Genomic DNA, 27,450 nt, shown 5'->3' on the forward strand with positions numbered 1-27,450 from the left:
CCGGCGGAGGCTATTTCGGTGTAAAGTGAAACAAGCTCCCCCGCGCTACCGGAGGCAGGAAAAACACAGCGCCCGGGCCACTTACCGAGCCGTGGAACCTATATTTCTGCCGCTCTGTTCTCCCAAAGGTCCAGTCCGCCCTCCACGCGCCCCCAGGCTGCACCCAGCGCCCCAAAGTCCAGATGCGTAGGGATATTGTCAACGAGCCAGGAGACCCTTCAAGTTGCTCCGGGGTCCTGGGAGCCTCGGCGTCCAACGCGCAACTTGGCCGAGACTTGTGCCACCGTCCGCGGAGACGTGGTGGTGGAGACCCTCCTCGGGTGGGAGAGACAGCGCGCCCGGCTCCCGCTCGCCGGCTCTCCACCCCCTCACCTCCAGCCCGCCCCCCGCCGGCCGCCCGCCTCCGGGCCGCGAGCCCCTCGGACGGCTGTCAAACCTCGGCTGCCGCCGGGTGACAGGGGCGGGAGGAGGGCGCGACGCGGCGGCCAGAGCCCGAGCGGTCGAGGGGGATCCTCGCAGCAGCAGCAGCAGCGGCGGCGGCGGTGGCGGCCGCTCACCTGGAAAGTCACCGCTGAGTAGGAGAAGGAGGAGGAGGACGGAGAGAACGAGGAAGAGGAGGGAGAGGAGGAGGGGGAGGAAACCCCCCTGGTGCCCTTGTTCTTGCTGCCGCGGCGGCCGCTCCTCGCCGAGGCTGAGCGTGTCTGGTAGGGGGTGTCTGGTAGCATTTCCTTAAGGACAGAGGGAGGGCGGGCGCGGAGGGAGGGGAGAGATCCCGACCGCCTGCCCGGGCTCCTCTTGCCTTTATTTATTTTTCTGACACTGTACGGAGATGGGCCCGGGGCAGGGGCCGCCGGGCTCCGGAGGGAGCCGCGAGGACGGGCCGCAGCCGTCTGCCCGTGGGAGCCGCAGCGGCCGCCTCCCCTCCCGGTCTGTGGACGCACCGGGTTATTCCTGGCAGCGCCTCCCCGAACAGAAGTTACTAGGAGGAGTGCGCGGCGAGGGCGCGCGGGGGGAGAAGCGGACGCGGGGAGGGAGGAAGGGAAGAGGGAGAGACTCAGCCAGCGACGTCATCGGATCCCCCTGCGCGTCCCAGGGAGGGAGGCTGAACCAGAAAAACCAGTCTGGAGCGAGCTCGGGAGAGAGGGATGTGCCGTGCGCCGGGCGCCGGGGGAGGGAGGCGGCCGGGAGCGCTGGGCCGGGCCCCGCCGCGGCCGCCGGGGCGGGAAGATCGCGGCTGCGCTCCCGCTGGCCGGGATCCGGGAACTCCCTGGAGAGCGGGTCTCTACTTGTCATGCAAAAACACTTGGGTGTCTCTAGGAGCCTGAGAATTTCCTTTCGGGTTCTGGAAACCTCCTCCTCCCCCCTCCCCCATCTTCCCCGTTTCCCATAGAATCGTTCCCTGTCTTGATAACAAACGGAATTACATAATAATTAGTATTGCCATTATTACTTGGTCCGTGTACCTCGGATCCTTTGCCTCTCCCTCGCCCCCGCCTCTCCTCGCGATCCAGTTATCAGTCAAGATAAACACAATCAGGTAGCCCCTGGCTGCGTTTCTGGAGCTTGGCAAAGTGTTGGGCGCTTTCCGTGCCCCTGCGGAAGCATGAACTTTTCACGCGCTCAAAAGGCCCCGATTGCCTTCCCTGGGGTCACTCACCAGGGCGCCCTGGGCGCACCCAGCTCGGGAACCGCCGCTCCACCTCGCCGGGATATTCAAATCATTTGGGGCTGTGGCGACAGGAGCCGGTGCGGGTGTCCCGGTGGGCCGTGCCGGGACCCGGGCGAGCCGCCGCCTCCAGCCGGCGCGCTCCTCTCCTCGGAAGGGAAGCGAGTGAAATCACACCCAGCGCCCGGGGACCAGGGCCGAGGAGTGGGGGAATCCCAGGCGAGTGGAGACCGGAGCTCTGGGCTTCCTCCCCGGCCGGGCGACACCCGGGGGACACCGGGGCTCCCTCCAGCCGGTTAACCCGACTGGTGTGGACTCGTGTGAACCCTCGGGGGGAGGTTCCCAGGAGGCCGCAGCGGCCGAAGAGCTGCAGAGCGGCAGCCAGGCCGGGCTGGCGCCGGGAGCGCCTCCTCGGGGTGGTCTTCCCGCCGGGCGGGAGCCGCCCGCCACCCTTCCCGGGAGTCCGAGCCGCTTGCCAAGGCGAGCGGAACCCAGTGCCCCCGGGCGCCGCGGCCCGGGCGGCCCTACCCACCCCAGGCCTCGCCGCCGCCCTGCCAGGGGCGGAGTAAACAAGAGACGCAAGATTTGACCTGGCGCGACCCGGATTTCTGGCCGGGGTTCCCCCTGAGCAGGTGACTCTGTGGGAGGGGTGGAAGTTCGCCTCTGGAATTCCGGGCCAAAGACGTTAGCTGTGCTTCTGCTCTTAGGGCAGGTATTTCACCAACCCCGGAATTTTTCGCGTCTCAAGTTTCAGATTTCGCGGAAAGGAACCAAATGTCAACGCATATCAAATAGTCCCTTACTTTTTCATTAAAAAAACAACAACACACGAATACATTAAAAGGGAAGGCAGCCTCTTTAATGACTGTGAGGCTAGCACTGCTAGTTTCGTTTTTGTTTTTCATTTAGACCTACAATCAGTGTATTTCTGAGGACCCTATCCAAAGGCGACATTGCCCTGAAGAATGACTCTGCAAAATAAAGCAGTTGGTACGTTTTTTATGAATTTTTTTTTTCCAAAGGAGAAACATCTGAATGATTTGAAGTAAGTTTCACTGTGTCCTTTCAGGTTGATCTCATTTAAATTCAGAGCCTATTTCCACTTAACCAGCCTTTTCTTTCATTAAGTTCTTTACTATTCAGCCCTTCTTAACTTGATGCACTTAATAAAAACTCCCCCAATCATCACCTTCTCTTAAATGTATGCCTTAGCATTTTTAAACACCCATTTAAATGCAAAACGTAATTTTCAACATGTTTATTTCACTTCCAAACCCACCTGCTAAGTACGACCAGAGTCCATTTTATTTAATTGGCTAATAGAGAAGATTAAGCAGGTTCTTTAAGAACCCAATATCCCTTCAGCACACACAACAGCAGCTGCCCAAGCTCCCAGAAACTAAGCAAAGAAAGTAGCCAGCAGCGTTTTGCTTTGCTAAAATGAATGTTAGTTGGAATCTTAATTGCCTCTTTGAAATATTAGATAAAGTGGCTTAGTGTGAATATTAGAATACTCATTTAATTGGACAAATAAAATATTTTTTAAAAAGCAAATATACATCAATTTTGATTACCTGATCCTACCCCCAAAGAGGAACCCCCCCCCAAAGATATTCGTTAGTCAAAGTTGGATTCTCCTTACCGTGTTCCAACATCATCAAGCTCTAAAGAAGATAACGGAAGTGAGTTGAAGCAGAAGTAAAAATATTTGTAAGTATGTATAAACTAGGTGACATTTCCTTTGCTGGGTGGAATTGCTATGTTTAAGTAAATGCATTCCTCTCACCTGCCCCTAATGTTGCAACATGTCTGTCCAACCGCTTACTTGTAAGTGTAATAGATTAACAAAAGAACTCCTCTTCCCAGAAATCTTCAGAAGACAAAACCAGCATCGGTAAACCCTGCACTAAGCCCAAGGAAGCTCTCAGGAAAGCAAGGCTGGGTGGGTGGAGCTGGTTCCTCCTAGGCAACCATAGGGTATATCAACAACAGTGTAGCCACTTCTGTTTATTACTCATCTTTCTTATCACTTCTCATTCCAGAGGAAAGAATCATCTAATAATCTTGATTCTGAGGTATTAAGAGAGCCACATAATTTCCACGTGGCATTTTCACAGTCAGAAATCACTTCAAACTGAAAGCACTTTCATTCACAAGGTAGGTATGGAGTGCCTGCGATGTGCTGAAGATACTTAGGGTACCTCAGTGAACAAATCCTTGATTCCTGGAGCTGGCATTCGAGGGGCTGGGGCGGGGGAGGGGGGGGGAGTGTGGTGGTGGAGTAGGAACAGGATAGAAAATAAACATAAGACAAACAGTATAGAACTTTGGAAAGTAAAAAGAGTTACGGGAGGGGGACATAAAATAGGGTAAAGGATGTCTGTGGGGTGGGGTGTTGTGTTGCTGTATTAAATACAGAGGCCAGAATAGGACGGGTCAGGAAGTGACATTTCTGCCGAGGCTTGAAGGGAATGCTTCAGCAGTGGAGATAATCTGGAGTAAAGAGCTTTGCAGGTGGAGGAAACAGCCAAGATAAAGCTCTAAGACCAGAGCAGGCCTGGCATGTTTGTGGACCTCAGGGGGAATAGTACAGCTAGAACAGAATGTGACAGCCGTGAGCAGAACCACCCAGGCCTCCCTGAGGACTTTCCCCACTCAGGAAAAAGCTTGATAATGGGCAGGTTTATGACCTTTGTCACCCAGTTCCTCTGAATCTGAATCTTTGTGGGCCCAGGAATCTGCATTTTAACAGATATTGCAGTTGATTCTTAAGCAATCTAAAGCTCAAAATCGACTGCCACTGAGCATGCAGGCTGATACTCCTGGCAGGAGAACTGGGTGTCAGGAGACATGGTACATAACGCTGCTAGAACCAGGCACATCTGTATTCCCAATAGCACTCTTTCAGTTTCAAATTTAAATCCTCAACTCAAACTAACTCTAAAGGGACTTCATTGACTCACTCAACTAGAAGTCAAGGGCTAAATATCAACTCAGCTGGATCCTGGGCTCAAATGATGTAACCCTGATTCAGTCTTCCTCCCTCTCTCAGCTCTTCTTATCTTTCTGTTTCATTTGCTCTTCAGACAACCTTTCTTCAGGGTGGTGGCAGAAGTCCTAGATTTTTTTTTTTTTTTTTTAATTTAGCAACTCCAATTGGAAATGGTCTTTTTCCCAGATAGCTCAAGCAGCCTTAGTCCTGTCCTTGCACATGAAACAATCATGGGGATTGGGTGATGGGGTGATCTGATTGGTCAGACATAGATCTGGAGTGAAGGATGGGCCTCATGGGTTCCCCCCAAAAAAAGAAGAGGAGCTGTCAGAAGGTATAAGGGGGTGTACACTCTATCCCTTAAGTTTTGGCCTTGGTTTCTAAATTTTTAAAATTAAGGAGTTGGTTAAGATGATGTGCCTGATTCATTATGGCTGAAAACTCTTTATAAATCTCTGTAATAAATCCCTTCACAAAACTGTGCTAAATAAATTAACTGGCATGCCATACCCACAAATAAATTTAAAGTACTATATATAAAATATTAAAGGGGTTACCTGCTGGGGGGTTCTGATGAATAAATGGAATATATAGCCTTGGGTCTTAATAAAGAGGGATAATTTAGAACTTCTGATGGAGCTCCCACTTCCTATTCATCTGCTTTAATTGGCATATAGAGGAAAATTAAGCAGTGTCATGATTTTGTGGTAAAGAATACATAGGTCTCCAAAAAGCAGTTGAGGAAAAGAATTTGAAGGAAAATCTGCCTGTCTATTAAGTTGTTATTAGGATATAAGCCAAGCATTATAATGTAGACCAGGTTCTTTATCCCACTGTAACCTCCTTTAATTGAGGAGTCGAGGGAGGGGTGGTAATTAAGGACCAATCAGCCAATCAAGGTGACATCTGTTAGAATTGAGAATGAAGCTCTCATCTTCCTGGCTTCCACAGGGTGGGCGGAGCTCAAAGACATCCAACCAACCACATATTACCTCTTACTCCAGAGCTTCTGTAGGCATATTCTAAGGATCACCTGTAGCAATGTCTCTTGAAAAAAATTAAAAATTTTAAAAATTAGCCCAGCTGGTGTTGTTCAGTGGTTGAGCATCAACCTATGAACCAGGAGTAGGGACAAAGGCATCCTGGCACACACAATTAGGAATGCACAGGGGACAGAAAGGTGAGGGAGAGGGTAGTGGGTGGGGATTAACAGGGTGCAAACAAACTTTTATGATTTTCTGATTTAGCTTTTTAGGTTTCCTGGACTAGCCATGTCCACAGTTTATGGAAAGAAACTGTACATTTCAGCAATCCAAGCTGCTAGTAAAACTAGCTTCTTACATTCTAGACAGCACTCAAGAAGTGCCCACTTCAGGTCTTTATCCTAAGGAAGACTAATTCACTGGTGTCTCATGGAAAACCTTCTTAGAGTAAAGAACAAAAATCAGATTAGGAAACAGCAGTAGTAGGAATAAGACTCTGTTCAAGATTACTGAAGCCTGAACTGACCCCCTTAGGTATAGGGGAACATGGGCTTATAATAGCATCCTTACAATTTAACTGCATCACATTAGCCCTCCACCATCCTATTCTCTTCCACCATCATCCCCTAACTCCAAAATGGGTACTAGTAGAAATTTGTCCACTTACTAGTAACAGTCACTGCTTGCGGTTAAGCCTTTGATTTATATTTCAACAGATCTTCCATTGCAATCCAAATACAAGTAGTGAGTTCCTAATATCCTAAACTCTTAATAAGTCATTAGCTTCTTATGAGAGATTAATTTATTAGATTTCTTTTCAGAGTGCCAACTAGCTTAGGACTCAAACTGATTTATCTTGACAAAGTATAGGATGAGGATGATAAGGAGCTTGGGAGGGAGTGAGACAGAGAGGTCCAAAGCTTGGGTTACACTAGAGGTCTAAGAATTGGACACAACTGAAGGGGAAAGGGTGTGGAAATATGAAGTGAGAGACAGACAAAGCAGAAGCAAGGTTTTTCACCAACTGAGGATGCCTCTGCCCAGGGCCTGTGGAGAGGGCATATAATGATCTAGGCTTCTTAGGTCATCATCCGAGATGGGTGGCTCTGTGAGCCCAGAATACAGGTCCAAGCTCTGACCTTGAACTAATAAGAGACTTACCTCTTCATTCTGGGCCTTGACTCCCTCCTCCGAACTACAGTGGGGTTTCCTGATAGCCAAAGACTGAAAACTAAATTCCTTACAATCTAGCAGAGTCACAAAAAAAGGAAAGTCAGAAAAAAGTGAGCAGAAAGGAGAAAAATGGGGTAGAAAGTTTATCAGGGCCCTCACTTTCTTCCCAAGCTCTTGTAGTGGTTTCTTAGGGCAAAACTTCAATTTCCAGTTTTAAAGAAATTGATGTATGTGGAAGGGTAGATAAATAATGAATAAGAATGAGGTGATAGAGTGCCTTATAAATTTGACATGCTATATGCTCAGAAACAAGAAGAGTTGTTTATCATTATCAGACTTCTTGGGGGAAAATGTAGTTTTCTTTAATTTAGCCAATGAATTCTTTTATCGCTACTGTGTACTTTTAGGATTTCTGAGAACAGTGACTTGACCCACTCACAATCTATAGCTTTAAACCTTGAGTTAGAGAGCAGAGTGGTACAGTGGAAGCGTGCTGGGCCCATAAACCTTAAGTTAAGAGGAGAGAGGGAAAAAAAAAAAAAAGCACAAAGTCAAATAGTTGTCACAAAGCTTTTGCAGTGATTCACCCTTAGGCAGAAAGTTTATGTAAAATAAGGTCACAAGTTAAAAGCATTACATCCAAGAGAAGATGTGCTGATAGAGGATATTATCTCAGACCCAAAGGAGAATGCTCTCAAACAGGGAAAGAGATACTAAAATCGCATAGATGTGCAGCCGAGTAGGTTCACTCACTGTTACTGTGATCACAACACAATAACTGCTGAGGTGGTTTTATGCAACCGTCAACATACATGATGAACCCAAACCACAAAGAGTGGAGTGTGTCACAGCCATACATTGTGTATAAGAGAAAAAGAAATCTGCAATTGTTTAGAATGATTTTCAAATAGAAAATTAACATCATTTAAAAAATATTTTGTACTCAGAAGGGTTAAGGATTCAGTTACTTGAAAAGTCCCCTTATATAGATGAGACTATTCTTATTGATTTTTCAGTCATATTTGTTATATAGAGTAAAATTAACTATTTTTTTATATCTTTTTGAAAAAGATTTTCATAAAGAAACCAGATCTTCAGCATATAATTTCCCAATGACATTCTGTATATACAGATGGATATGTACAAACCTTCTGCTCTGGCAAACTGATATACTCATGCTCTCAATTTTATCTATTATTATTTTATGATCATTTCTCTTGACTGTGGAATCCTCAATGTGCAAAGACTGTGTCAACTATGTATTGTGGTGAATAAATACTCTGAGTTTCAAAGTTAGTATTTTACTCATGCCTTCTTATCTTTTCCTGGGCTCTGTGCACAGACCATGACATGGCCACTAAAAAGTAGGAGACTCCCTTAGCTCAATCAAGTCTTACATAATGACATTGGTAGGGTCATAGTTAAAACAGATCCATGTTAAAGGAACAATAAGTGTCTTTGAGAAGGCAACCTGCTCCGTTGTTGATCTTAGATCTGTCCTTTAAGACAAATATTATTTTCCAACAATCAAAGATTTTGTCTGGGCATTTAGGGATGCCTGACCCAAGCACCAGTGGTACCAAGCTTACCAAATGCCATGCATATAAACCAGCCCTTGATGGACTGACATAATTTTTTTTAATTTAGGAGCACAAAATAAACATATCATAAGTATACAGCTAGATTAACTTTTGCAAATCTATGTGTGTTTGTATAACCATTACTCTGATCCAGAGGGAGAATATTTTTAACAGCCTGGAATGATCCCTTGTGTCCCTACCCAGTGAATATACCCCTGAGATAGTCAGTATTCTAACTTCTCTTTCCATAGATTAGTTATTAGGTGACGATATCTAGCTACTTATCTATCTACCCATCTATCTATTATCTATCTATCTGTCCACCTATCTATCTATCTTTTCCAAAAAAACAATGTATGGAGTGCCCACATCCTAGGCACTGTTTGGTAGCTAGAGATACAGAGGTAAACAAAGCAGATGAGGCCTCTGGGCTCTGTGAAGCTCTGTTGGGGGACTGATAGTAATCAAATTAACAAGTAAGACCATTTCAAATCATGAAAAATAAGACAAGATCATTGATAAACAGTAAGTAGGTAAAGTAGAGCAATATTAGAGGGGTTGGGGGTATCTGCAGAGTTGACCTTTGGGCTTAGAACTGGCTGATGAAGACCAGGGAAAAGAGTGGCCCCAGGAAGAGAGAACTGAAAGTGTAAAATCCCTGAGACAAAAAGTTCAGAGCCATGAGGAACTGAAAAGCAGGGTGGTTGGACATGGAAGGTGAAGTATGAGCAAGAAAGTCACAAGAGACAATGTAAGAGAAGCCACCAGGAGCCAGAGGAAAATTTCTTTATGGGGAATGAATTTGCAAAAAGGGGATAGACATTGGAGATAAAAAAATATATATATATGTTTGGCATACTCAATTAATTTCTAAAACTCTTCCCAGAGAGAATTTTCCATAAATTAGTAGTGGCTTCTACATACGCCTAACAATGGAGTGGCAGGTCAGCAAAGAAATAATTTCAAAGCTTCCTGAAAGCATAATTATACATATTAAACATCACAAAAGGAAAATAGTTTTTAAGGTAGCAAATCCTAAAGAGAATTTGGATATGCAGGTGCTATTCTTCACATTTTTCTATGGCTAATTAGAACTGGGAAACACACAATGCTGCCCACAGCCCTACCTACCCATTATGGGCACTTCTAATTTCAGATAAATGAAGCCTTGGTTACCACCCCCAGCTTGTCTTGGAACATGCTTTGTATTAGCAGAGTAGATCAGTAAAAATAATAGCCTCTGAATAGCTATAAAGGGTACCTTTCTCTTATTAGCAGATATTTAAGTTCAGTCATGTCTCCATCTTAAGGAAGCAACTCCCAAATTTATTTTGCTCTTGAAAACCTAAGTTTTCAATTTTTCCCTTTTACAAAGAAAATGTGATATTTAGGCAGCTCAGAGCACCATGGTTTTATGACCATGTAACTAGAAATAATTCGTGATTATGTAAAAATCTCATATCTATAATAATAAAAGCATAATATGTTAATTAGACCAGACAGCCGAACGACCTTCTGGATGTCCTTCCAGATGACCTTCAGGACAACCTTCCGGACAACCACGCTATGACACCCACTGGTGCCAGGCCAGCCAAGGTGAGTGCGATGCAATTGGTCGGCCATCGCCCCATGACTGCCCTGCAGAGGGAGGCCCAGGCCACTGGCCAGCAGGGTGATCAATCAATTGAGGGGGCTCCAGATAACCCCAAAGAGGGAGGCCTGGCGGCACTGGGGTGGGCGGGTGGGGCCTCTCCCTATGGGGGTGATCCATCACAGAGCACCGGACAGGTGGTCAGGGCCTACCTCTTTGGGGTGATCAACCACAGGGCTCCCAGATTGTAAGAGGATACAGGCTGGGCTGAGGGACCCCCCCACTCCAGTGGACAAATTTTGTGCATCAGAGGCCCGATGCACAAAATTTGTACAAGAGTAGGCCTTTCTTCCCCTGGCTGCCTGCAGTGACTTCACTCTGGTACCCGGGACCTGGGCTTCCCTCACAGCCCGGCTTCGTCCGGAAGGATGTCCAGTCTAATTAGCATATTACGCTTTTATTATTATAGATAAATCACATACATGTTGTCAAAACGGCTTCAAATTATTTTAAATAATACATAATTTCTTTAAGTAACTCAAGCATGCTAACGTTTAATTGGCACATGAAGGAAAGTTTTGATTTACCCAGAACTGTGATTTGCATAGGTCATTTCCTAGCTCTTACTAAGCTTTTTGTGAAACACTACACACAATTAAGTCAGCCAGTCAAGCCAAATGAACTGGTGAGTATGTTATAAATAGCATCCCAAATTATACTTCAGATGTTAACTGGTTTGTCCTGATTTAATAATGAATTACATCTTTTGACAAATGAGATCAGACCTTCACCTTTAGCTTTCTGATCCAAACTTCTAATAGTTGAAATGTATTATTACCATCTGGTGTCTGGCCTTTGAAATGCTCTGGTGATGTCTGCCTCATTTCAAATAGTCAGGGCTGGTCTGCCAAAAAAGAACTCTCCTAAGTGTCTTGATTGGCAGGCCCAGTGAGAAGGCTAAGAACCTAGTGAACCATGAAGATACAGCTTGAGCTCTGTAGAAGTTTTTTCTAGTTCAAGGCTGATTCATTTTCTTAGTTTGTGCTTCAAGAAATTGTGACAAAATCAAAATTATTTTTATTTTGGATCTCAATCCCGAAGGATGCAATTCCTATATTTTAAAAAAAGTTTGGATATCTTTTAAGGTCTTTAGCACACTTTACAGAAAGGTGAAAATTTTAGCACCTTTTATTCTCAGGTAAAATAATTTGAGAATAAAGCTGAGAATGCTCTATTGCCTAGAATTTTAAATCAGAGAAGCACATCAATCTGACAGTTCTTTATTGTTCTTCATGGTACTCTAGGTTCTGAGAAAGTCAAAATGAGTCTTATTGTGGGGGCTGGAGGGCTGGGTAAAAAGGAGAGGGGATTAAGAAGTATAAATTAGTGGAGAACCAAGATGGCGGCATAGGTTAACGCCGGAGTTTGCTGCCTTGAACAACTACTTCAAAAGTGAAACCAAAAAACGGAAGGGACATCACCCAGAACCACAGGAACGCTGGCTGAGTGGAAGTCCTACAACTAGGAGGAAAGAGAAACGCATATGGACACCCAGAGGAGGCACAGTGCTGAAGTCAAATTCTGAGGTGCGGAGTGCGCGGAGCGGGCTGGCGGCGGAGGGCGCGGTTGGCGTTTTCAATCGGGAGGGAGTGGCAGACTCTGAGCTCCAGATCCGGGCGAGTCTTTGGGGACCCAGACTCAAACGGGAGCCGCCATAACTGCTCTCTCCGGCCCACCCTGTTGATCCTGTGCGACCCGCCCCGCCCAAGCCCTGCACAGAGGCTTTTGCCGGATAGCCTCAGGCAAAGGCTAGATTAGCACCTCCCTAGAGGACAGAAGCTCTCTCACTGCTGACACAGCTGATTCTCATAGCCACTTGGCCTGGAGGTCAAACCCTCCCTGGAATTAGCTACAACAATCAAGATTTAACTATAAGACTTCGAACAAAGACCAATAGGGGGTGCACCAAGGAAGCATAACAAAATGCGGAGACAAAGAAACAGGACAAAATTGTCAATGGAAGATATAGAGTTCAGAACCACACTTTTAAGGTCTCTCAAGAACTGTTTAGAAGCCGCCGATAAACTTAATGAGATCTACAAGAAAACTAATGAGACCCTTGATCTTATATTGGGGAACCAACTAGAAATTAAGCATACACGGACTGAAATAACGAATATTATACAGACTCCCGACAGCAGACCAGAGGAGCGCAAGAATCAAGTCAATGATTTGAAATGCGAGGAAGCAAAAAACACCCAACCGGAAAAGCAAAATGAAAAAAGAATCCAAAAATGCGAGGATAGTGTAAGGAGCCTCTGGGACAGCTTCAAGCGTACCAACATCAGAATTATAGGGGTGCCATAAGATGAGAGAGAGCAAGATATTGAAAACCTATTTGAAGAAATAATTACAGAAAACTTCCCCCACCTGGTGAAAGAAATGGACTTACAGGTCCAAGAAGCGAGGAGAACCCCAAACAAAAGGAATCCAAAGAGGACCACACCAAGACACATCATAATTAAAATGCCAAGAGCAAAAGATAAAGAGAGAATCTTAAAAACAGCAAGAGAAAGAAACTCAGTTACCTACAAGGGAATACCCATATGACTGTCAGCTGATTTCTCAACAGAAACTTTGCAGGCCAGAAGGGAGTGGCAAGAAATATTCAAAGTGATGAATACCAAGAACCTACAACCAAGATTACTTTATCCAGCAAAGCTATCATTCAGAATTGAAGGTCAGATAAAGAGCTTCACAGATAAGGAAAAGCTAAAGGAGTTCATCACCACCAAACCAGGATTATATGAAATGCTGAAAGGTGTCCTTTAAGAAGAGGAAGAGGAAGAAAAAGGTAAAGATACAAATTATGAACAACAAATATGCATCTATCAACAAGTGAATCTAAGAATCAAGTGAATAAATAATCTGATGAACAGAATGAACTGTTGATTATAATAGAATCAGGGACATAGAAAGGGAATGGACTGACTATTCCTGGGGGGGAAAGGGGTGTGGGAGATGCGGGAAGAGACTGGACAAAAATCATGCACCTATGGATGAGGACAGTGGGTGGGGAGTGAGGGCGGAGGGTGGGGCGGGAACTGGGAGGAGGGGAGTTATGGGGGGGAAAAAAAGAGGAACAAATGTAATAATCTGAACAATAAAGATAAAAAAAAATAAAAAAAAAGAAGTATAAATTAGTAGTTATAAAGTCCAAGGGATGTAAAGTACACCATAGGCAATATAGTCAATCCTATCTAATAAAGAGGGATATGCTAATTGACCCTCATGCCGTTGCAAAGATGGTGGCGCCCATAGCCAATAAGGAGGGAATATACTGATTGACTGCCCTGCCCTCAAAGATGGTGGCGCCCACAGCCACAAGATGGCTGGCAGGGGAGGGCAGTTGTGGGCAATCAGGCCAGCAGGGGACAGCAGTTAGGGGTGACCAGGCCAGCAGGGGAGGGCAGTTGGGGGGACCAGGCCTGCAGGGGAGGGCAGTTAAGGGTGACCAGGCTGGCAGAGGAGGGCAGTTGGGGGGACCAGACCTGCAAGGGAGGGCAGTTGGGGGCAATCTGGCCTGCAGGGGAGGGCAGTTGGGGGTGACTGGGCCAGCAGGGGAGGGCAGTTAGGGGCAACTGGGCAGGCAGAGGAGGGCAGTTGGGGGTGACTGAGCCAGCAGAGGAGCAGTTACACATCGATCAGGCTAGCAGGGAAGTGGTTAGGGGGTGATCAGGCTAGCAGGGAAGTGGTTAGGGGGTGATCAGGCTGGCAGGCAGAAGTGGTTAGGGGCAATCAGGCAGGCAGACATGTGAGCAGTTGGGAGCCAGCAGTTCCGGATGCCAGTCGTACATCCCCTGAGGGGTCCCAGATTGGAGAGGGTGCAGCCTGGGCTGAGGACACCCTCCCCAGTGCACAAATTTTTGCACCTAGTAGTATTATAATAATTGTGTATGGTGCCAGGTGGATACTGGAATTATCAGGACAATCACTTCAAAAATTACAGGAATGTCTAACCACTATACTGTATTCCTGAAACTAATATAAAGTAATATTGAATGTGAACTGTAATTGCAAAGTAAAAAAATAAAATTCATGTTCCTTTGGTATATAAAAAAGATATCATTTCTTTCAAGGAACTTGTAATATAATAGAAAGGACAGAGTTAACACACAGAAGCATAGACAATAACAGATGAAGATGAAAATAAGTGCTAAACAGCAGTGCAGATTATAAGTATGATCAAATATATATATATATATATATATATATATATATATATATATATATATTTTTTTTTTTAAATTGATTTCAGAGAGGAAGGGAGAGGGAGAGAGAGAATCATTGATTGGCTGCTTCCTGCATGCCCCACCCTGGGGATCAAGCCTGCAACCTGGGCATGTGTTCTCATCTGACTGGGAATCAAAACGTGACCACCTGGTTCATAGGTTGATGCTCAATGACTGAGTCACGCCAGCTGGGCAGTATAATCAATTTTTTTGGTGTATAAAAAGAAAATGTTAGCCCTGACTGGTTTGGCTCAATGGATAGAGCATCAGTCTGTGGACTGAAGGGTCCCAGGTTCGATTCCAGCCAAGGGCACATGCCCAGGTTGTGGGCTTGATCCCCAGTAGTGGGAGTGCAGGAGGCAGCCAATCAATGATTCTCTCTCATCATTGATGTTTCTCTCTCTCTCTCTCCATCTCCCTTCCTCTCTGAAATCAATAAAATATATTTAAAAAAATGTTAAAGGATAAAATTTAGGAAAATAATTAGAAATGAAATGCAAATAGCAAGATAGAGAGTGACTCAAGCATCGAAAACTATCTGTATGTTAGTAAATTTTAATAGTTTAGAACCCTGGGCAAAACAGGAATCTATAATAATAAAAGCATAATATGCTAATTAGACCGGACAGCCAAACGACCTTCCAGACATCATTCTGGACATCCTTCTGAATGACCTTCTGGACAAAAATGCGGCAGCGGGGACTGAGGCAAAGGCAGTTAGGGGTGATCAGGCAGGCAGGCGAGCAGTTAGGGGCAATCAGGCAGGCATGCAGAGTGGTTAGGGGCAATCAGGCAGGTAGGCAGGCCAGCAGTCCTGGATTGCGAGAGGGATGTTCTACTGCCGGTTTAGGCCCGATCCTTCCTGCAAGGATCGGGCCTAAACCGGCAATCAGACATCTCCCAAGGGGTCCTGGATTGCGAGAGGGTGCAGCCCAGGTTGAAGGACTTCCTCCCCCCCCCCCCCCCGCATGCATGAGTTTCATGCACTGAGCCTCTAGTTTTTAATAATAATGACTGCATCATTATTAGATATAGCCAAAAGATAGGTAATATCAAGTCCGTGCTTATCCATGAGGAAGCTGAGAGTTTGAGAAATTAAATAATCCAACCATTATCACCAGCTGGCAAGTGAAAGAGCAGAAATTCAAGTCCAGATTTATGGGCCCTAAAGCTAAGCCCCAGATTCCTCCAACTGCACTTAGTAACCATTTCCTCTTTGGTTGATTCTACTAAGGTGACTGTACATTTTGGAGTGAAAGGAGAAGCTATCTATAATAATAAAAGTATAATATGCTAATTAGATTGGATGTCCTTCCAGACGTCCTTCCAGATGACCTTCCAGATGAAGCCAAGGCTGTGAGGGAAGCCCGGGTCCCGGGTGCCTGCCAGTGGCCGGAGGGAAGGAGGCCTACTCTTGTATGAATTTGGTGCATAAATAAGCCTGGGCAATTGGTATAAACCAAGATAGTACAGGGCCAATTGGAATGTATGGTCACCCTCTCTCTATGCCCAGCCTTTTACCAGTGCTTCCTACCACTTGCTGATTTCTTGGAGAAAATTGATTTAAGTATTGTAATTTTAGAAAGTTCTTCCATTTTAAAATGAAATGAGTCACTAACAGTGGAATTTTGAGTAGTGAGATACCTGATAAGAACTATTTCAAAACACCACCATTTTCCTGGCACCTATCAAATCACACCTCGCACATGAGACTTGGCCACCTGGGTGTTTAAGTCTATTGCTCAGCTACAGGGGTGAATTGATAGATTCATAGGCAAACACTATAAATTAATGAAGATATCCTGTCTAACATGCTCAGCACTACTCAGACCACTATTAGATTTTCATATCCAGTTCAGAACTCATCAATTTAAGAAAAAAAAATAGGAAAATTTGGAGATCATTCAGAAGAGACTAAAGTAAAACAAATATATAAATATTTTTAAATGGTTAAAGCTACCAAAATGTAATGTGTCTCAATAAAATGATATATAGCCTCAACTCACCCAAGGGTACAAATGTCTGCTAGATGCAGATAGGGACAGAAAATCAAATGCCCGTGTACCATTTGTTTTTTAAAAAAATATGTTTTATTGATTTTTTACAGAGAGGAAGGGAGAGGGATAGAGAGTTAGAAACATTGATGAGAGAGAAACATCGATGAGCTGCCTCCTGTACACCCCTTACTGGGATGTGCCCGCAACCAAGGTACATGCCCTTGACTGGAATCAAACCTGGGACCCTTCAGTCTGCAGGCCGACGCTCTATCCACTGAGCCAAACTGGGTAGGGCGCCCGTGTACCATTTGTATAAAATGTAAGCTATAATGCTTTTCCATCCCAATATGAATAACAAATAAACTGATATGTGACCCATTGTGCTTGTATTTTAGTTTTTGTTAATTTAAAATTTTATTTTTACTTGAAAAAAAATGATGTATATTAGCAAAATTAATGGGGATTGGGGGAGTCAAAGGAGTGAGGGGATAAAATAAATATTAAATGAGGAAATAGGAACAAGACAAAACACCAGCACATAGAAACATATAAAAATACTCTAGCCAGGCTCAGAGGACCAGCATCCCTGGCAGCAAGTGTTGTTAAACATTGGAACGGGTTGCTAAGGGAGGTTAGGGAATCTCCCTTTCCCAGAAGTCTTTAAAAATAGAATCACATCTGTTGGGATGGGTTAATAGTAGTATTGCCTGAGTAGACAGCATCTAAAGCAAACCTATAGTCTGGTAATCCTACCATTGCTATTTCTGATTGTGCAAAGTGATAACTTCAGTTCACCTGGCAAACTGGGACTTACATGTCCATCATTTTATTATTTTTAAAATATATATTTTTATTGATTTCAGAGAGAGGAGGGGAGAGGGAGAGAGAGATAGAAACATCAATGGTGAAAGAGAATCATTGATTGGCTGCCTCCTGCACCTCCCTTCCCCTTTTTTACTGGGGATTGAGCCTGAAACCCAGCATGTGCCCTAACTGAGAATGGAAGCGTGACCTCCTGGTTCATGGGTCAATGCTCAACCACTGAGCAATATTGGCTGGGCACAATGCCAATCATTTTAATTGTTATAAAACTATTTTCATTGGTTTTTGCAATGCAGTGATAGGTAACTAAATTATTCAGGATCTAGTTGAGTTTATAGCAAAGGTTCAAACCTAACTTACCCATTTGTAATATTTCATTGAAATATCATGAAACCAGAAAGGTACTGAGTTTAGGTCCTTACAAGAAAGTTATAAATGAGGCAACAGACAGAATCCTACATTCAATGTTTAATTTTAACTAAGTAATACTTGTATCCTGGGGGGTTCAGTTACAGGAGGGCTAGATTGGATAAACTTTATTTGGGTCTGCCAGACCAATACCCCAAGAGGTAAAAGGGTATTTGTGCCCTGGAGAGAACTGAGGCTGTGATTTGGTGTATCTGCACTGCTCCCCCCATCATTGACATTTTGCTTTATACTAAACTGTCAGACTATTTGCCCCACTCCATTTCTTTGTACATATATTTGCTAGGCTCCTATTTTTCATTAGTCATCATCCAGGAATACAAAGAAAAAAGGACCTTGACGAAGACACAATCTAAAACAAAGCAGAAGAATCTAATGTAGTGGGGGTTTACACTAATGTAATTTTGGAGCTTCATTTTAAGAAGAAGAATTCAAAATTACAAATACAAAATGGGGAATTGAATATTTATTGCAGAGAGAAAAGAAATCACAACAAATTACAAGTTGTAAAATTCTGACAAATTCCAGAAGCATCATAAAATCTAGAAGAAAAAACTATATTTTGTTAATAATTAACTACTCTTCCACAATTATAATTCTATTTGTCCTACATTTTGGTTACATATGGCTGGCCACATGACAAGAATTTTATTTTATTATTTCCTATAAAAAGAATAGAATGATAATGTAGTCATTCCTCTGGTATGATTGATCAAAATTTGTATTCTTCTGGTTCATAACTTATTCATAATTATAAGTAAATTTTCAGGATAGTTGTCAAGTACAGAAACACCTTAATTAAGTTTCTTTCACATATGAGCTCTAAGAGCTTTCACATGTCAGGGAATCTCAAATTTTCTTGTACGTGAATAATTTTAAGTACTCTTTCAATTGACAATATTCATGAATCAGCTTGCCATTAGTGTCCTTGTTGTAATGGTATATTGTGAATTTTATTTCATCTTTTTCAATGTCAGCATTTTATATCCATTTGAAAGAAATTTAAATATTTTTTCAATGTAATTCACTCCTCTTCATTAATTTACCAAAAATTACCAACGAATAAAGAACCTATTTTATACTTTAACTTAAAACTTCTCTTCCTCTTATTGAATTATTGCTCTTTGCATTATCAGAAAATGTTGTGCTCAATTTACTTCTTGATGTCAAAATAATTTCTATTGATTTTATCACTCAATTTTTTCATATTCCATTAATTTTTATCTGGATATCTTCTACTGAGAAGAAATTAATAAATTAATTCATAGGTTGACAAAAGAAATGCCCTTTATACATGTCCAAATCAGACATTATTAATTTATCAGGTTTTTTTAATTGCAAAGTTCCAAAGCATCTATCTAAGTTGCAATTGCCACAAAGTATTCATGCTTTATCATTTTTTTAAAATATATTTTATTGATTTTTTACAGAGAGGAAGGGAGAAGGATAGAGAGTTAGAAACATCGATGAGAGAGAAACATTGACCAGCTGCCTCGTGCACACTCCCTACTGAGGATGTGCCGGCAACCAAGGTTCATGCTCTTGACCGGAATCAAACCTGGGACCTTTCAATCCGCAGGCCGACACTCTATCTACTGAGCCAAACTGGTTAGGGCGATTTTTTAAATAACCTTTCATATCTTATTTATGTTTGTGTTTCTCATCCACACCTTTGAAAATGTACTTTAGAGTCATTATATTATGAATATATCAGGTTATTGGACTTGAGCAGCTTTAGTATGGACAAGTCATGTTGCTACCCTTAGATTCTTGAAAGAAATAACCTTGTTGGCATTTTTTAAAAATGAAGTATAATTACCCTTCAATAGAATGCACAGATATAGTGCTTGACTCAATGTGATTTGAATAAACCCATGTAACTACCATCTAAAACAACAGAGAGAACATTTCCACCATGCAGGAAGTTCCCTTTGTTCCTTTTCTGTCAATACTCCCTTCCCCATCCATCCTGACACCCAGAGCAACCGTTTTCTGATTTCTATCAACACAATACATTTTGCCTGTCTTGGACTTCATATGAATGGATTCAAACAGTAGGTGTGATCTGTTTGTCTTGTTTTGCTCAGAATAATGATTTTGAGGTGTCTTGGTGGCATGCCTTGCTTTATTACTGTTATTCCATTGTATAATATACTGAAATTTGTTTATTCATCCTCCCATAGATGGACATTTGGGTTCTTTCCAGTTTAGAGCTATTATGAATAAGGTTACTTTGAACAAGTCTTCGTGTGGACATAATATGTTTTCCTTTATCTTGGGTAAATATCTGAGACTAAAACTGCTGGATTACAAGGTAAGTAACGTGTTTATCTTTATTAGAAACATGACATACGCATTTGAAATATTCCAACTACAAGTAAAACATAAAAAGAAAACATAAGTCTTACACAATCTCAAAGTGTTCATTGAATTTAGGTTCTATCAAGGCAGCTCTTCCTCCACCTGCTCTGCTCACCTGTGGCTTCTTGTCCACTGTCATTCACTGATCAAGCCGTGCAGAATGACTTGCTGTTCTGTGAGTATGTGATTCAGTCTCTTCCCTAAGAGTCTCCCTACAAGGCACTTCCTCTGGCTACCTTCTTTTCTCTTCCCCTAAACATTCCCTATGTGTTCTTAAAGACTGGACTTAGTCATTTTTATCTCTGAGGTCCTTTATACCACCCTCCTCCAACTCTACCATAACCACTATCAAGGATAAATGAAGGTTTTCCCCTTGGTGCTCCTATAGGAAGTCATGCTTTCCCCTGTAAGTGTTTGGTTATTTACCTGTCTCTACTACTGAATCATACACTCTCAAGGGTGGAGTCTTGATCATTGTTAGAATATATTGCTTAGCAAACTTCTTGACCCAGTGTAGGTGCTCAAAAAATGAATAAGTACTTGATCAGTTTTGATATTGTTGTTGGACAGATTCAGGTAGAAATAAGCAGTTGGCAATATAAGTCTGGAATGTGAGTATTGGGCTCTTGGTATGGGCAAGAGGCAGGCTGGTGTAAAAATATAAAAACACTCCTTACTCTCAGTCATGTTGTACATAGGTAAGCATTGAAAGTTTGGGATTGGATGAGAACTATTGAGAAAAGATGTCATTTTTTTAAGTAACTGAGAGTGAGAGCAGGGGCAAAATTGCAATAGATTGTAGAGAACATGAGAAAAGAGAGGAGAAATGCCAACTGTATGGACAAGTAATTCAAGATGTTTGGTACTGAGATGTCAAGTAGGGCAATTAAGATAATATCTTGAGTAAATGAGATTGGGTGGCAATATGTTGTTTTTAATTTTATTTTTATTAGTTTAAGAAAGAAAAGCCTATATATATCTATATTCAAATTGAGGGACCAGAGTCACTGAAGAGATGAAATTATTTTGAAATATAACAAATGAGACAGGTTCCATTTATATAAAGATTTTGCTGAGTTCTCATCCCATTAAATCAGATATGGGTGCCCTTACTTTCATTTAAATCATCCATTAGTATTGGAGATGAAAAGTATTTAGATGTCTCAAAGCAGAAGCCTTTATCCATAATGAGAAGAACTGAGGGAAGGCTGTATGAGAGGTTTGGATATCCCCCAGGAACTCCATGTGCCTGCTCTACTTCATGTATTAGGTAGCTAAGAGAGGCCATTCCATAATGGATTCTATATAATTACATTTTGGAACTGGAAATAAGCTTGGAGACAATCTTGTCCAGAATCTCCTAGACTTTATTTCTCAGTCCGGATAGAGCTTAGACATCATATTTTCTGGGAATCCTTCCTTGGGATATGGATATATACACCTTAAAAAAAAGCCACAGGCAAACTTTATATTTCCCTTTTGAAGTTTCATAATGTTGATTTTTAAAATATTTAAAACCTCTGAAAAGTTCTTCAGTAAATAAACCTATTTACTTTTAATTCAAAAAATAGTTTCCAATATTATTTGAATATGAAACCCTTGTGCTCTTATTTTGTGGACAGCTATATGCATCTCATAGAACCTACTTTAAGAATTACTACTAATCTACTCTAATCCTTTAATTCATACAGAGGTCTCATTCAATGTTGTTATCTCCTTGGTTCAGCTATCTAAACTTAGTAGCCTAAAACAATTTTATTATTTTGGTTGATTGGAGTAACCTGGACAATTCTTCTGTTCCACATGGTGTTAGCTGAGTCTGCAGTTACCTGAGGCATTGACTTGGCTGGAACATCTAAGGTGGCTCATGGTGATGCCTTGATAAGGATGGCTAAGAGACTGAACTTAACTTTGGATGCTGGCATGGCTAGGCTTCTCTCTCCATCTAGCTCCTCTCATGGGTTAACTATATTATATCCCCTTGTGGTATCTTCATGGGTTAGGTAGGCAACCTACATAGTAGCTCAGAGCTCTCAAAGTACAAAATCAGAAGCTTCTAAGGCCTTTTTAAGGTTTAAGTGCAGAACATGTATACCATCATGTTCGTCACATTTATTGGACTGACAGGGTCCGTCCAGATTCAAGGGGAACAGAAGTAACCTCCACCTCTCCATGGCAGTGACAAAGAATTTTCAGCCATATTTACTCCACCACACTTTTCATAGGCTTTTGGCATCTTTTGAAATAAAGAACCTGCTCACTGACCCTGAAAAGGTCCCTAGATAACTCTAAGTATCCAGGCTAAGATCCCTGATATCCAGGATCAATAGGTTAGTACATGACCAATAGGATCTAGGTCCAACATATCAGATAGAAGGAAAGTTGAAAGACATGTACCAGATCTAATAGTCTAAACCAGAGGTTGACAAACTACACCTTGTGGATCAAATCCACCCACTGTTTGCTTGTGTAAATAAAGTTTTGTTGGGACACTGTCACACACATACCTGTTTATGTATTGTCTTTGGCTCTTTTTGTGCTACAAGGTCAGGATTGGTTGTAACAGAGGTCATCTGGCATGCTGAACTTAAAATATTTACTATCTAGTTCTTTACATAAAAAGTTTGCCAACACCTTGTCTAGACTTTATAAATATGTATTACAAAATGGCAGTCATGATATGGTGAGATGATTCTATCCACATATCTTAGTCAGTTCAGGCTGCTATAACAAAAACACCACATACTAGAAAATCTCTTCTCACAGTTTTGGATGCTGGGAAGTCCAAGATCAAAGTGTTGCCTGATTTGGTTTCTGGCTCACCCTCTTACTGGTTTGCTTTCTTATTGTATCATCACACAGCCGAAAGAAAGATCATATATCTAATGTGTCTCTTCTTATAAGGGCACTAATTCCATTAATAAGGGTTCCACCTGCATGATTTAATTACCCCCAAAGTTCTCCCACTTCCAAATACCATCACATTGGGAAGTAGGGCTTCAATATATTTCTTTGAGGGGATATACAAACATTCATTCTATAACACCATATTTTAGGAAATGTTGAATATTGGCCAGCTGTAAAACACTTTCCATAGAGATAAAGAATTGTTTTGAGTTGTTGCATACATCAAATATTTCCTTTGTCATGCTGATTATATTCTATTTTTTATCTATCCATCTGTTGATAAACATGTTTTTTATCATTACAAATAAAACATGTATGAACATTCATGTACAGGTTTCTGAATAGATATATGCTTTTATTTCTCTTGATTGTGTTTTATTTCTGCACTCTATTCTGGTCCATTGATTGTAGCCATCCCTCCTCACATTACTGTCACACTTCAGTATTACTGAAGAACCTGAGAATTCAAAATTGAAACCTGACATACAGGTTATTATGAGTACATTTGATAAGATAGGAGGATAGAATATATATTTATTTAACAGTCTGTGAGTTCGATTGATAACTTTTTGATATTTAGATGTAAAGTATATAAGCTTTTTATGGGGGCCCCACAAATATAAGCTAGGCAGGAAGGTAGAATGAAGAACACCAAATAGATATAACTTACTTTTAATATTCTAACGTCTGTAAACTTAAAAAAAATACCATATTAGAAGAATTAGTAATGAATTCATAGTAATTAATAGTTGTATTACAAGTGTTGGGGAAAATATGAAGAGATAAACTGCGGAGAGAAACAAGGGCTCGATCATAAATAGTCATGTAAACCATATTATGAGGTTTGGACTGTTCTTAGAGTAATATGGATATACTGAAGGATTTTAATAATGAGGCTGACACAATCAGAATGGCCTTTTAAAGCGATTAATCTAGCTTCAAAGTGAATTTAGGATAAGGGACACATCAGGATAAGAACAAGTAATTTTAATAATTACTAGAACAGTGGTGATGATGGTGAAGAGAAATATATAAAGAATTATGTAAGAGCAATATAGGGCCTAGGTAAAGAGAAATAGGAATTAAGGATAATTCTCAAGTTTTTGGCCTGGCAGTTGGGTAGATGACAATGTCATTCAATGAGCTAGGGAACTGAGGTGGAGGTTTGGGAGCCATTTAGGGAGAGATAATGGATGAAATTTGGATATGTTGTACTTGAGAGCCTGTAGGCAAATAGTAAGCTTTTTTACACAACCTTGGGATATAGTAATTGTATAATAAATAAATAAATAAATAAATAAATAAATATTCAAACTACTTAGTTATTTCTTCAACTGTTTTTATCCTGAAATGGAAAAGATAGAAACAACTTCCTTTGAGGTCTAGGGAAGCCTGAATTAATTGGTGCTCTCATTAATTTATAGACTTCTATGTAGATTTGTCTAGAAATGAAAGAATGCTATTATTAGTAAAATTTTATTTTATTCTATACTTGCTTTTTGTATGCAGCAAGTCATAATGAACAATTCAAAACCAGAGACTTAGCATAATAAAAATTTACTCATTTTTGTAACATTTCAAAGTGGGTTTTGTAGCATTTCAAATTTCCCTTTGGGAAATTTTCTGCTAGCTCAGGGATTCAGGTTCCTGTAATATTATACATCCTTCTAAATCTTAAATGTGATTTCTGAAGGTCATATTATAGGACTAATGAATCACCTAAAATATTATAAGGGCCAGGCCTAGAAATAGCTTAAATCACCTCTGCCCACATTCCATTGACCAGGCAGAATCACGTGGTCTCAACCCAATGCAGTGAGACTGGTAAATACACACCCCACATGTGCCCAGGAATAGGAACTAAAATTGATGCCCTGTCTGTACAACAGCTGAAAATCAAAGAGCTAGTTACCAGTTAAATGCTCAAATAACAAACATACAATACCAGTAGTCAAAATTTGTGCTCCCATGCAGATGAGATGTTCTGGTCAAAGAATGATCATTTATTTTGAAATTGCAAAATAAGACCATACTATTATATCTACTCATTTTAAACACTTCTTATTTGGATGCCAAAGGTTTGCTTAGTTCTTTTAGAGGAATTCAAACCCTTATGTTGAAGATAATACTTAGTGGTTCTTTTCTCCTACAAGTCAGCTCTGTGAGAATTTGCCACCATAACTACAAAGAATAATTTGGTAAACTGAAAGAGACCGCCAAGAGATATATAACTCAGAAGCTTCAAGTTAAAAAAATGTGTAATGTCAATAATGAAAAAATAGTATTTAAGAAATACTCAAATTAAATAACATTTGGCATAATAAATAAAAAATTTCTTATGTTTGCTTAATGTCTTATGTTCATGTATTATGTTACTTGATTATTATGATTACCCTAGAGTATTCTCTTTATTTGTCATAACAGCACCCAGATTTTCTATGGGGAGCTAGTACTCCTCATATACTCTCAAATTCCCACTGTTTGGATGAAACTAAATCTATTTCCAGTTATGGAGTGGGCATATGACCTAAACCAGGCCAAGCAAACTTCACATCTGCCTGATCACAAAGAGTGATTCGGAGATTAACACAACATCCAATTTATGCTAATTGGAGTCATTGCCAGTCAATGATTGGACAGCTGTTGTAACAGTTGACAAGTAGACCTTCTCTCTAAAGCTAGTTGGATATGAGCTGGAGTTATTGGAGGTCATCTTGCCCTATGAGGAGAGCCTATCTGAGAGTTGGGTCAAAAAAAAAAAAAAAAAAGAAAAATAAAAATAAAAAGAAAGAAGAACCCAGCCTGAATACTAATTCCATTCATGAAGTTTCCATCTTCATGATCAAATCACCTCTCAAAGGCCCAACCTCCAAATATCATCACATTGGAGTTTATGTTTTAGTATATGAATTTGGGGGGAAGCAAACATTCAGTCTACTGCTATGACTGAGTTCTTGTGACAGTGTTTGAACGAGGATCCAGCAGCACTAATGTAGAGTTACCTTTGGACTTCTCACCGAGGAGTCAATACATTAGTTTTCTTTCCTTTCCCCATTTTGAGTTGAGTATCTCTTTTTTGCAACCAAAAAAGTCCTATGCTTTTGGTTGGGCTGTTAACATTTTCCCAATTTTATAGAAAAATAAACTGAGGTTTAGAGAGGTTAAGCAACTTGCTGTAGCTTGGTCCACACTTAATAGGGCAAAACAGAAAAGAAAACTTACTTAAAAGGCAGGGTTTTAATTATATTTTATTTAATTAAAATTCTTTTTAAGTTTTAAAGCATTTTTCTCTTTCATTTTTATCAACACTTAAGAAAACGTTGTCAGGATAGAGTTATTACTGCTCTTTATCTAATATTATAAATATGAATGTTGAGTCATTCTCAAGAAGTAAATAGTAAATTTAAACATTTTGATGAGCCATATGATGGATGCCTCTGTTTCTGTTCTGTTCTGTACTTCAAGTGAATTTTTCCTGAAGTTGACCTCCAGGTCTGATCTAAAATCAACAGAGATTTGAAATACTCAAATGTGTACCTCTTGTGAAATCTAGTGGTTTTAGAAAAAAGCGCGTATGTACTGTATACTTCAAAATAACTAAATAACAGTATCTTAATGGGGAAAAAATCCCATTTTTTTCCTGGAACTGTGAACGGAAAACTCAACTGCATACCATTCCAATACAAGGATCTGTAATCTTAGACCATTGAAGAGTTCCTCTTTCCAAGGAATGCTTCTCTGTGTGGTTTCTAAACCTCCTGACTTTTTGAAAAAATTTAGCATACACTGGGAAACTTTAGAGAAATAACAATGTAGCATATTATAGGTTCTTTTCTTTAAATATATTTTTTATTGATTTCAGAGAAGAAGGGAGAGGGAGAGAGAGACAGAAACATCAGGGATGAGAGAGAATCATTGATTGGCTGCCTCCCGCATGCCTCCTACTGGGGATCGAGCCTGAAATCCAGCACGTGTCCTGACTGGAATTGAACTGCGACTTCCTGGGTCATATGCTGATGCTCAATCACTGAGCCACTCCAGTTCTTTTTGAGTTTTCAGTCTGACACATAATTCTCCCACTTTTATCTATCATATTTAGACACACTTTACTTCATTTAATTTTACTTCATCTTGAGAACAAAACAGAGACCAATAAGGTACTGATAAAGATTTCTCCTCTCACAGCAAACAGAAGACAAAATTTGGTAGGTAGGACTAAGTCCTAGGTATGACAAAAACATGTGAGCAACCAAGTTGTTAGGAATCTGAGGTTCTACCTCACTTTTTTAAAAGTCAATAGTCATAATGTTAACCAAATTCTGTGGCATTCTATATAGTGTTCACCTTAATAAGATTATCTACTAACTGTATGCCAACTGATGCCCTCTGAGCAAAACCGCATGTGAATAAATAGCTGAAACAGAGTCACAAACAGGGGAGAGAAGGAAATTGTTCTCCCCTTCATGCAGTGTTGAGAACGTCCTGAAGCACAACAGAAGAATGTCCTGACACCAGTGCCCAGATCTTTGGCTCAGAGGTTAGCACTGTAGTTGGGGTTAGGCAACGAAATTATTTAACCTCTCTGAGCCTGTTTCCTTAGCTATGAAATAGAAATACTAATGCCTTCTTCAGAGGATGTGTGAGGACTGAAAGGTAAAAT

At 41.3% G+C, this 27,450-nt stretch overlaps 1 protein-coding gene and 1 long non-coding RNA gene across 2 annotated transcripts in view; one reads left to right on the forward strand and one right to left on the reverse strand.

Annotated features, from left to right (window-relative positions):
- Positions 1 to 407, reverse strand: part of HIVEP2 (HIVEP zinc finger 2) — a 181,713-nt gene extending 181,306 nt beyond the window's left edge. The window contains exon 1 of the mRNA XM_036316683.1: positions 86 to 407. The gene's annotated coding sequence lies outside the window, so the exon portion shown is untranslated. The remainder of the gene's footprint in view (positions 1 to 85) is intronic.
- Positions 407 to 9,944, forward strand: LOC118659950. Its single transcript, XR_004968759.1, has 4 exons — positions 407 to 704; positions 2,576 to 2,656; positions 3,709 to 3,823; positions 9,889 to 9,944. It is a non-coding gene; the product is annotated as an uncharacterized LOC118659950 (long non-coding RNA).
- The last annotated feature ends 17,506 nt before the right edge of the window (positions 9,945 to 27,450 follow it).

This window comes from Myotis myotis, unplaced genomic scaffold (assembly GCF_014108235.1).
Source record: "Myotis myotis isolate mMyoMyo1 unplaced genomic scaffold, mMyoMyo1.p scaffold_m19_p_7, whole genome shotgun sequence".
Taxonomy (NCBI): domain Eukaryota; kingdom Metazoa; phylum Chordata; class Mammalia; order Chiroptera; family Vespertilionidae; genus Myotis; species Myotis myotis.